Consider the following 11,895-nt stretch of genomic DNA (forward strand, 5'->3'; position numbering starts at 1 on the left):
ATACCCATCTTGGTATGCGGATGTTGTTTAATTCCGCGTAATCATGCGTAAATGCTTGCCAACGATCCCAGGTATTTGGAGATACGGTTTCGTCCCAACCTGTTCCTTCTAACCAAATATTCTGCATAATGATCTTGGCGACGATTAAACCGGTGCAAACCAATCCAGTGGATCGAACAGTTTGGCGATGGCTGAAAGTATTGCCCTCTTTGTAATAATGCTACTATTTTCAATTGGTTTCGCTATAAAGTAGAAGTAATCGGAATGGGCGTTCCATCTGATGCCCAAAGCCTTTACTGCACTGGTATCTTCAAACTCTAAGAAATCTTCACTAAGTAAATGACCTTTTGGTATTCCTTGAAGTATTTTGCTAGAGTTTGAAGTCCATTTTCGTAATGGAAACCCGGCTGAATTTAGCACCTGTGATATCTCTTCTCGAGCTCTTATCGCAGCTTCGACGCTATGTCCCCCGGCGAGTACGTCGTCAACATACATATATTTTCGCAAAATGTCAGATGCGATTGGATGAGAGCTCTCCACATCATCAGCAAGCTGGTGTAATGTCCTTATCGCAAGGTAAGGAGCACAATTTATGCCAAAAGTCACGGTTTTTAATTCGTACAAACTGATCGGATCTTTTGGGCAGCTACGAAAAACTATTCGCTGATATTTTGTTTTATTTTGATTTACCCAAATTTGTCGATACATCTTTTCTATATCGCTGTTGAATACGTATTTGTACAGTCTCCAACGAAGTATAATAATGGGTAAATCGGCCTGAAGTACTGGGCCTGGAAGAAGGACATCATTCAAACTCATGCCATTAGCGGTTGGGCATGATGCGTTGAATACAACCTTTGTAGTGGTGCTTTCTTCCTTTAAGACGGCGTGGTGAGGTAAAAAATAGCAGTCCGTTGAATCTGGTGAAATGTTTTTATTAATTTTTGACATATGTGCTAGTGTCTCGTATTCAGATACAACCCGGTTGTACTCTGTTTGAAGGACAGGCTTTTTCGCTAGTCGCGTCTCGTTCCGGTAGAACTGAGAGCATGCACTTTTCAGCGAAGGTCCTAAGCACACATTTTTCGGAAAATCCCGTTTAAAAGGTAGAGACACAATGTATTTTCCATCTGTATTTCGTGTCGTAGCTGCTTTGAAGAGCTCTTCGCAGTATTTATCATCTTCGTTTATGCCTTTTTTCTTTGGGACATCCTACAGCTCCCAAAATGCAGCTACCTGCTTGTCCAACGTGACTTCGTTAAAATACGATACGATATTGTTGGTTGGACTGACTAAATCCGCGCGACCAGTCAGTATCCAACCGAACACGGTTTCTTGCGCGAGAAGCGTATTTAATACGTTCTTCCTCATTCCGCTTAAAATTATTTGCGGGTAAATATCTCCTCCTAAGACAAGGTCAACTGGCTCATTGACGAAGAATCTTTTGTCCGCCAAGACCAAGTCTGGGAACGATTGCCGCGTCATTGCGCTTATCTGACAAGTCGGAAGATCCCCGGTTAATTGTGGTAAAACCAGCACGATTGCTTCTATATTAATTAACGGGTCTGTGGGTGACCGAAGTTGAATAGCACACGCTTCTTTTACCTGCCCAGATACAGAGTTATTGATGCCCGAAACTTGGGCATGCAAGCGTTTTGATGGCAGGTTGATTCTCCGTTTGAGTCTCTCAGTAATGAACGAGCACTCAGAACCAGAATCTATAAGCGCTCTAGCCGAAAAATGTATACCATTATAGTGTATGTTTACGCGTGCTGTTCCTAAAAAAACTCCTTTACTTGTATTTGCGTAACAATAATTTACATTTGTAACCGATTTGATGTTTCCTTTTTCAGATTCGCGTCTTGATTGAGCCTGGTTTGGAGTAGATTCTTCGTTACCCGATGGATCAGTTGTTGCTTTTGGCTGAATTGCCATATGGAGCAACTTATGGTGTCTCGAATGACAAGTGCTGCAGTTAAGTCAGCTGGTACATCTTGAGACTGTGTGCCCAGCAGATAGACAATTCAAGCAAATGCGAATGCTCATCACGTAATCTACTCGCTCCGTCGCCTTTAGACGCAAAAATCTGTCGTACTTTGATAGCTTTTGTGCATTGCTGTTGCACATTTTACATGTTGCCTTTGCTACACTGGCTTGAAAGGCGCCAAGCTTTTTTGCAGGCGTCTCTGCACAAGTCCGAGAGCTTGGTGGTTTAGGTTTCGAAGCTATATCTCCCCTAAGACCTGTGTCGGTTTCCAGTGTTTGAAACCGATTAATAATAATAATAATAGATTGGCGCTTACACATATGTTAGTGTTTGGCCGAGCTTCTCCTCCGACTTGTGGCGTGCGCCTTGATATTGTCACACAAGGCGAAGGGACCTACAGTTTTACGCCGACTCCGAACGGCGATTGTATTTTTATGAGAAGCTGTTTTTCATGGCAGAAATACGATCGGAGGTTTGCCATTGCCTGCCGACGGGCGACCGCTGTTAAGAAAAAACATTTTTTCTAAATTTTTTGCGATGTTGCTTTGACCAGGGTTTGAACTCGGGTCCTGATTGAAACCGATTGGATAGGAATTTATCCATATCTACCCATTGGAAATCTCATTTTTATTTTCTATGGTTTGCTCCCATAGTGCCAGTGTCATTTCTGGCAGTTTTGTCGAACACAAGTATTTAAATATTGCATCCCAATTTGAAACATCAATCTGATGACACTGAAGCGACGAGATGCAATTATTAATGTCGCGTTGCACGTTCTTGATGGAGCTACCGCATTCACTCTCAACTGCGTTTAAATTAAATAATACCTTTAATTGAGCATTGACCAGGATACGTTTATTTTCGTACCTGTCACAAAGATTTTTCCAGGCCGCACCAAAGCCACCGTTGGTTAATGGGGATCTCTGCACTATTTCCTTGCCCTCCCCTTGAGTCTTTTGCCGAAGGTGATACAGCTTCTCAACTGGGGTAAGACGCTTATTTAGAATATATATAGCCGTAAACATGTCCCTAAACGATGGCCACGAAAGATAATCTCCTTTAAAAACGTCTGTGTCACAAGGAGGGAGATGAATATTAAGCTCGCGACATGACTTGTATTCGCTTTCCTTTTCAGTCTTTGCGAGTTGCTCTGAAAGATCAGCCATTGCTGCTTGGCACCGCAAAAAATGAAGTAGGTGCTTTTATACTTATTTTTAACCGATAACAGGTCTTTGGTTTCGAGCTCTTTTGATGCGCAAAGTTCATCATAAGACCCCTTTACCTTTTCCCACAGAGCCTTTAATTCATCCGTTTGGAAAGCAAAGGAGTGCTTTGTGTGCTCTGATGGCTGCATAGTATTGTAGTCAGATTCGAATTCTGCTACCGAATCTGCCTGACGAATAAAGGTATCCATTTTTGACCAAAGGCAACTGAAGTGGACGCAAGACAAAAGATTTGTTTGTATGAATCGCCGATTTGTGGAAAAAGATTGTCACTAAAAAACGCTTAGCCCGAAATAAGCCTAGTTCTTATGAGAACAACAAAGGATAACTTGTATATTTAAATAACGATTTATTTATTTTGCAGCCAAGTGAGACTGTCGAATACGTAATTATGTATGTATATGTGCGTATATACAAAAAATGTGCAAGTCACTCGCCACCTAACTTAACCGAAAAATGTGATATACGTGTGTAAATAATTGAAATTCACAATATGCAATTTATTTAAAATTTCCGATGAAAAAATTGTGTTTATTCAAGCGCCGCTGTGATTTTGTGCAACAAACAAATAAAATCGGGGAAACAACCCAGTGAAGTGATCAGCAATATGTACAAGCGCGCCACTAATAATAGACAAGTGCAATGTGAAAAGAAACCAAAGGAGTTTCGCAAAATATACTTGAAGTTACGCGATTAATAAAATGCAAATAAAAGTGAAATCCAGTAAAAATTGTATCAATCTTGGGCTTCGGTAAATGCGACTGGTATTTTTACACAAACAACACCGTATCAAGAATCAAAATGGACGTTCGCGCAATTCGTTAATGTTAGCCGATACCCCAATAAACGTGAAAAATGTTCTATTTTTTTATTAAAAAAATATTAAGCACAGTGTTTTCTCCCCTTTTTTGCCTTACAAAATAATCACGCGCTTTTTTTCAATATATGTATATTGCACACAGTTTTTTTTGTTTTGACGATTTGTACACACACAAGTGCAATGAAATTCAACCACGTACCTTAATGTGTTGTTATATGCCGTGTAGTGCGATGTGCTAGTTTGTTAAAAATTGTGTTGCTGACACTAGTGGTGCTGTGATGCAAACGTGATGCTGTGATGCAAAACAAAACGTTGATTTGTTGAACAGCTGGTTAAGCGATGAACCAAAAAAAGCTCTTGTGTAGCAAACCACAGAAAAAAAACGCTTGATGTAGCTCTTGTGGCACGTTGGTTGTGTTGCGAAAACTCAGGTTGTCGTAGATGTGGACGAACGTGATGTTATTGTGATCAATGTGGAAAAATGTGGCGATCGGTTGAGGCAGTTGAAAAACTCAGATGTGATGCTGTGTGCACTATAAAATGTGGTTACTTTTTAGGCTCGAAGACCAATATTTACGAACGTGGCGTCGCACGAAGATGGAGCGCACCAGCGTAAAGTTGATGTAACGAAAAATAAGAATAAATAAAAGACACAGTGGTTTTAGTACATTGAAATCAAAGGTCGTTTTATTTGTAGTTATCTGTGCGCTTAAATATTTTGATACACAAGAATTGGCTTACCAAACGAGGTGTGATAGTTGAGATCTCTCCTTCAAGACGGTCTTCTAAGAAGTGAAAAATTTAAACGAAAAGGGATGTAGCCCACCGCACAGTAACTTTCGTTAAGTTTCCCCTCAACTAAGTTACCGTACAGTGGGGCTCATTGTTAGCGGCTGGAAAGTTAGCCGTAAGTTATTTATGTGTTTGTGTGCTCTTACATGAAGTGACAAAACGCGTATTAGGGTGGTGCAATATATTTAGGTCTCGGACCTAAACAGAGGTCGAGCTGTGTATTTTTCCTCTTTGATATTTTTTTATCAACCTTTTCTGCGATTTCGAATTGGGTAGTGAGAAAATCTTTCATTTGTTGCCACGTTGGACATTTTTTTCGGGATTAGAGCGATTGCTCCCATAAGAGTAACGATTTTTCTGGTAAAGTTGCAGCGCATACGTTTACCAGAACAGGGTCCCAACTATCAGCGGGAAGGTTTTGTGTCGCGAGAACCGACAAACAGTTTGATACAGTGGACTGTAATTTCATGAATTCTTCACTTGTTTCTTTTTGAATTTTTGGCAAGGTCATTAAAATCGACCAATACTCTTTCATTCTCATATCGAGATCTTAATGCTTCCCAAGTCAGATTAAAATTATCGTCACTAGGTGCGAACTGTTTTACTATAGCGCCTACTTGACCTTTTGTTCTTTACCGGAGATGGTATAATTTTTGAGCGGATGATAATTGGGGGTGGTTTATGTAGACAACTGTAAACATATCTCGGAAAATTGCCATTCTTCATAACCGCCGTGGAAAATCTCTGTATCACATGGCGGGAGTTGCAGATACATGTGAGGATTTACTTCTGTGTGCGAATGCTGTGCTTCTCGGGAGTGATAGCTTGGAGGACTTATAGCTCGGATCAATTTGAGTTCGTCTAAAATCTTCGCTTTAGTCATTTCATAAGTGTCAATACTAAATTGATACCTGCCTTCCGCCAACGCCAAAAAATTATCTGGAAGGTCTTCATCATCCTTTAAGAAAAGTGAGTCATATGCAGCTTGTAACCGCGCCCAGAGATTGTCAATCGTTTTTCCTTTTATTTCGAGGTCCGACTCTGGGAAGTCCTCTATGGGAGAAGAGGTGAGTCTGGCATAATATCGCATGAAGCCATCATTTACAATGTTAAACTTTTGCGCACACGAGTCATGAGATTTTCTTTGTTCTGATTTCTTTGCTTCGGTAGAAGTCTGAAGCTTTTCAATTATTTTGGGGGAGTTGATTTCCTTGGAATTTTGGAAATAACTTTGGGGCTATGTTTAGTTGGCATTTTGAATATAACGAAAATTTATTTATATCTATAAGTAAAGGAGGCTCTTGGTTGAGCAATTTTTTGTTTTTTTTCGTTTTTGTGGACTGTATATATATTTGAAGTTTACTACTGGGATGTGTTTTGTATTGCATAATGTGAATTTTCTTGCAATATATTCGCAATATATGAAGACTTTTTTGTAATCTAGTTTCGGAATTCATATTTCCAATGTTTATTTCATCAGAAGACTTTAAAAACAATAATTAATACAAGCAGATAAAGAAGAAAATTGCAAAAAAACGTAGCAACTAGATTGTTCCAGTTTTTCACCCGACAAACAATTTTACCATTTGCTTGACTTTCAATATCTTGGGATACTTTCGCACAGGTTTTAGACGAAATCTGTTGAGAACGCGCACCGGTTTTCCTCAACGCCGTGCCCAAGGTCTTGCATGCGATTGGGCGAATTTTCGCAATTGAACAGTGGCATTTTCAAACAATTCCATAAATTTTCTCTTGAATCAATTCTGGGCTTTACACAGGTCACTCCATGATTATAAAAACTTGGGATTTATACCTATTTGGCCCCAGTTTCGGAGGATATTTCTGATCATTGTTAAAATTGATAACAACCTTCGAAAAATATCCTCCGAAATTGCCAAATTCTTTGAAAATGCTCATTTGTCGTCACTTTTCTTTTTACCGTCGATTTTACCACAGTTCTTACTCCCTAAGGCGTAACACGGCCCTACATCATTAAATGTACACATACAAACCTAATAGTTTAAATATTTTGGGACGTTAGGCGTATCCCTGATGCAGGTGCACAGCACTTGCACCAATATTCGGACTTAAAACGTTTAATTTTATCCTCAGAGTTAAGAAATTTAGGGCCGTACCCTAATTAATAGTAAATTTTGGTGGAATAATGTGGTCGTTTATGAAGAACTTGTAAATTCCCGCTTCAAAATAATACCAATCCAATGTTTTTTCTTAGTAAAAATGCGTTTCTGACAAAAAATTTGTCTGGATGTCAAAGCAGGCTTTCTCCTCTTTATGTTTGTGCTGCAATAACTTGTTCCCACCTTTTACATAATGTCCAGTCACTTGCTTTGTGGTGAAAAAGCAGTAATTTTTGATTTTTAATCAAAGTTTTTTGGTATTCAGAGACCCTCCAATACGCCTAGCCTAGCAAATTGCAATTTTTTGTGGTCTCTTGATCTTGCAGACTGAGATCCGCCCTTTTATCGCTTGTTTAGATAACCATAAAACGGACATTTGGCCGATATGATTTCTTTCTTTATAGCGTAGCCTTTCTGACCGTTTTGCAAAAACTTTAAATTCTTTTTGCTTGGGTTGTGCACTTAAAGCACTCACAGCGAAAATCCCACGCGACTTGATTACAAAATATCAGGAAATGAGCCAGAACTCCTCTTTGAATTATAAAATTCAGCAAATACTAAGAGGGTGCAAAACCTCAACAATCCAGTTCATTTTTGTTTGGCCATTTTTTCTGAGTTTCCATATGCGAATCTTAAAATTTGTATGGTCTAACGTTTAGTTAAACATCGGTAAGGCGAAATGCCAGTTTGAATTACCATAAAGTAAATAAACTGAAGAAGTGCATTACCACAAACTTAACTTTCCGTTCTATTGTTCCAGTTTTGCTCTTCAGTGTATATAAGATTGTAAATATATATAAGAGCAGCGCATTTGTTTCACTGCGTAATGAAAATTCATGTGTTTGTAAGTATGTTTATATGTATATACGCACGATTATGCGAAAACTTCAGAAAAACAAAGTTCTTTAAATGACCAAACAATGGTCAGCACGAAGGCGAATTTATACAAGGTGGTGTTATTGGCGAATTTAGATTTTCGCCGCGGTACTTCTTAATGTCAAAATGATGTGTTTCTTGTAATATGAATTCGCCTTGTTTACAACAAACACATAGCCTAGGTCAGCACTGCTGGGAGCGCAGAATCTATATGTATGTATTAGGAATGTTAATCCCGGAATCCCGGGATCCCGGACTTTTTAAGGCTTTGAAAATCCCGGGATTCCTGGCAAGTAATCCCGGAATTTTCGGTATTTGTAATTTGCACTGATGGCAATAATAGAAACTCCTTTTCTTGACCAGTATTGGCTATATTTCTTTTTTTTAATAATTTATATTTTTTATAAATGTCTACCTCATTAACACCGCGCGATAGTAAATTTTAAACACAAATATCAATATATTCGCGAAACCATAGGCCAAATATAGTAAAATTGCATTTTTAGTTTTTCACTCCGACGTCAGTAATTCAAAAATTGTTAAAAAAATTCAAAGAAATTTGCTTAGAGGAGAAGTATGGGTATAAAACTAATGAGGGAATCCTGTAGAATTTAAAAACTTCAATTCAAAAATTTTATCATTGTCAGCTTAAAAATTACCTATTCGTCCTGGTAAATCCAAAAAATGTAAACTTTTCAAATTCTAAAGAAATTTCGTATTGCATTTGTTACCCACTTTTTATTCTACATTGCATTCAATTTTTTAATATTTTTTGGAATTAATCATATCTTTGAAATTACAAAGTCCTTCAATCCTTACAAGCAATCCTGCGGTGAGAGAGAAAAAATAAGAACGCCACTTTAAATAAAAAAAGTAGGTTTCAAACCATGGTACAATAATTACAGGTATTGTCTTCCTAGATAGTTTTGCTTCACATCAAAATGCGTGCTCCCTTATTTTCATTTTGACGCACTTCAATGTTGATTCTTTTACTTTTATTTGGCTTTGCCATACAAATTTTAAATTTATTTACAAGCAAATGTTTTTTTCCATACAATGGTAAACGGGGTATGGAAAAAGTGATATTTCCAGCAGTAAACATTTTAGTGTGGGCAACAATGATATCTTTTAAATAAGGCAGTTCGGAATATGCGCTCTCTGGGAAAACAATACGTGTAATTATTGTACTATGGTTTCAAACCCATTTATTTATTATTTATTTCATGGTAGGAGAGCTTCTCAAACAATATAGAAACATTTTTTTTGATTCAAGTTGCTGAAAAGTAATGAAGTAACGAAACTCCCGGGATCGGAAAAAGACGAAAAATTAACATCGCTAGCACGGTGGAGAGAATACAGAGGTGGCGCCGATGACGATACCGCTACTCGGCTCTCAGTGATTTTGGCAGAATTAGCTGTTTTGGTGACGTCATAGTAGAGAAGACAGCAGTAGTGATGTGCTCAGTCAATACTTTCAAGTATTGATCGATATTCGGTAACGATTTAAAATGTATCCAATACTCTCGATACTCGGTACCAAAACATTTAGATTTCAAATAAAAGCGCACACATGCCAAAGATATGGAAAAAACGGCTCAGGGGAGACTCGCCAATAGAGCCAATAGAGCTTTTAATACTGATTCAAATGAAAGATGTATATATGTCGGTTCCAGGCCATAACGCAGAGAAACTCTCACTTGTTTGAAGCATTTTCGTTCCAGCTGAATCGGACGATATCATTTTTGGAGGCCTAGGGGCAGATTCTATAACCAGTTAGCGACAATTTTCGAATCGGTATCGGGTTGGTTGACGTATGATATGAAATATTGTTACACCAAAAAGTACGATATCGATCCGAAACTTGTCGCTAACTGGTTAGATCTCCCCCCTGAAAAGCTTCTTCATCCGTCAAAACATTTTTCTTGAACCTTGGATCGACTAAGGTTAAAACTGATAAAATAATATTTTTCTGTGGCGATAAGTTCAAGTGTTTTAGCCGATATCATATAAATTAGTAATGAAAGTTTTTTCTAAACCTGAAATGCATATAATGGCGAGGGTTTAATGTAAATAATCGGTATCGGATACCGAAAAGGAAGTATAGGGTACCGAAATCTTTTTTAAGTATTGGGTACCGAGTATTGGGGACAATTCAGCACATCACTAGTCGCCCTCATTCTCGCCGCTCTCAGTTGTCAACTCTACGATGACGTCACGCTAAAATTACTCTCACGAATTCTGCTGCAATCGGCGCAATCTTGTATTCTATCATTCTTGCATCGCCAGTATGTTTGTATGTGCATATGGTTGTACAGTTGCAGTATACTGATAGCTGCACTGCTTGTGGGGGCGAAGAATAGGCGCAAAACGTAAACCAAAAATATTTATTAGAAGGTGAGAATATATGTATTTTTAACAGCTGTGCTTTGGAATGCACGCTAGTTTGGTTAGGGCAGGCACTTTGTAATTATGCGCAAATAGATAAGGTACATATATGTAAGTAGGTAGGCAAAGGGTTCAACATGCATGTATGTATATACGTATTTTTGTGCGTATGTATATTTAGGCGCTTGTTGGGTGAGATAACTGAGTTAATATTTTTTATTTGTGACAATAGAGCTTGCTTTTTTTTATTTATATTTTTATTATTTTTTTTATTATATATTTACGTAAGATATTTTTGCAATGTTAAAAAATGTACATGCATGTACATATGAATATATGTACGTGTAGTAAGTAAGCTGTAATTTTTATTCTTACGTCCCTTTAGTTTTCGTGCTTTTTGACCGCTCTGCAGTTGTTGTTGTCTCAGAAAGTGTTTCAGGTGATTTTGCTGGTGCTGGTCACTTTGCCTAATGCCGGTGTGGTGCTGCTGCTTCCCTGGTAGATGCTAACTTCCTTTGCCTGTTTTGTTACTCCTTTTTGTTACGATTTTATTCTTGTGTTTCTTAATATGTTTTTTAGATGGTTCGTTAAAAATAAAATTTGGTTTACCGGGCGGAAAAAGGTTTCTTTTGGTCTAAAAATAAGCTGTACAAAATTTTATTCGAATATGATAACTCTAAGTACTTGCGCGTTGCATTTGAAAATTTAGAAAACCATATACATTCTGTTAAAATTTTTTTTAACAAAATAGTTCAAAGTCGTGAATTTTATAGTCATTTGCTACGTAAAATAACTCACACATTCTGAATATGAGGTCAAAAATTAAAAAAGTAGAATAGGTTTTAAGAATTTGCGAAATTATCGTTTTTTTTCAATTTGAGAAAACAGCATTTTCAATTTTTTCCAAAAATATCCGGTTGTGATTATCACACCGCAAAAAGATCTTAAAGGTCTTTGAAATCCCTATGCAGCTGCTATACAATGTTTTGCAATCGAATTATCAGTTTAAGAGTTATTTGCCAATTTATTAGTGAAATCGTACACAATTTTAAGTCGCATCGTTATTCTACTGTGAATTACACCTAAAACCTGCAAACTTTTTGTTCTTATTTTTATGCTATGTTAAAGCTTATTTAATTTCAAAGTATATCGATCCAAATTTTTTGCAAATCGATTTGAAAATATAAAAGTTATAGCAAATTTAGTAAATGACATTGGATTCAAGCAACGTATCTATACTGTACAGCACATTTGATTGTAAAAAAAATTAAAATATCATTCCCATTGGCATGTTATGCGCATCGCAATTAGAAAAACGGCTGACAATAGGTTTGTTTCATTAAGCAATAGTTTGAAATATTTTTTAACAATTGTTACAAATTATCATGCTTTGGCTAGCAAAAAAGTTGATAAAATAAGATAAATTGAGATAGCAAAATAACATTTGATTTTTAGATAAAGTTTGGAAGTTTCTGCGGGATACATTTATACTTGTAAAACTGAAACAACGGTACTTATTGAATGTAAATGAACCGTTCTTCGTTTTATTATTTATTATTTTTTATTTATTCGTTACAACGCTGCCGTTGGGTCAGCTATGAGTCTAAATTAGAACTAACTCCCTACTTAACTTTTAGCTAACACCTAACCTACAGCGCAGCGCGATGCTGCTGC

Source organism: Rhagoletis zephyria, unplaced genomic scaffold (assembly GCF_001687245.7).
Source record: "Rhagoletis zephyria isolate East Lansing unplaced genomic scaffold, Rhagoletis_zephyria_1.1 Rzeph_scaffold_00230, whole genome shotgun sequence".
In the NCBI taxonomy this organism is placed as follows: domain Eukaryota; kingdom Metazoa; phylum Arthropoda; class Insecta; order Diptera; family Tephritidae; genus Rhagoletis; species Rhagoletis zephyria.